Source organism: Orycteropus afer, unplaced genomic scaffold, assembly GCF_000298275.1.
Source record: "Orycteropus afer afer isolate SDZICR_OR568_19922 unplaced genomic scaffold, OryAfe1.0 scaffold00723, whole genome shotgun sequence".
In the NCBI taxonomy this organism is placed as follows: Eukaryota; Metazoa; Chordata; class Mammalia; order Tubulidentata; family Orycteropodidae; genus Orycteropus; species Orycteropus afer.
The window spans coordinates 9781-10726 of NW_006922310.1; positions in this window are offsets into that span (position 1 = coordinate 9781).

Here is a 946-nt window from a genome sequence, read left to right on the forward strand (position 1 = left end):
AGTCCCAAATTTGGGCACAACTCAGACATTTGACTTTTCATTTTACTATTCAACTTTTCTTCTGATTATGCATGAAGAGAACCTGGCATGAATATCCAAATCACATCACCAGGTTGACTGCTAAGCTGGAGAGCAGCATCTGCATTCTGAGCTCTGTTATTCTGATAACATCAGTAAGGTTGCTAGATCTGTTTTTACAGGAGGCTGAAGATCAGATAAAATACCAGCAGGGTGACCCATGGTGGACAGGTTTCAGCAAAGCTTCCATACTAAGACAGACTGGAAAGAAGGAAAGGGCCATCAACTTCTCAGGGAATTACCCAAAGAAAATCTTATGAATAACCAGGAAACACTGTCTGATGTATTACAGGCATTCTGTCAGTCATATGAATGTTCCCAATATTTAGTATGCTGTCATTAATTTTTTACCTACATTTTACATTATGCTTCTTTAGAGATTGTGTGTATTTATCTAATTCCTCAATATTGTGTATGCTGTTAGATCTAAAAAGCAGTAATACTTGTTTGATTAAAATATATGTGATAAGTATAAAGAATGCATAAAATACAAAAATGTATAAAGAAAAGAAAAATCTTTCATAATTCCTGTACCTTTTGATAATTATAGTTTGCATTTTGAAGTATATAAAAAAATGAAATGGAAAGCATAAAGATTGGCATCCTAGGCATTAGTGAGCTGAAATAGACTGGTACTGGCCATTTTGAATCAGACAATCATATTGTCTACTATGTGGGAAATGACAAATTGAAGAGGAATGAGTTGCACTCATTGTCACAAAACAAAAAATTTCAAGATCTATCCTGCAGAGGACTTCCAGTAAGATTGTAGAATAGGCAGACTTACTACACAGACCCTCTTCAACAAAGAAAAGATAAACTAATTGACACAGATACAGAAGATAATCCTGGAGCCCTGAGCTTTGAA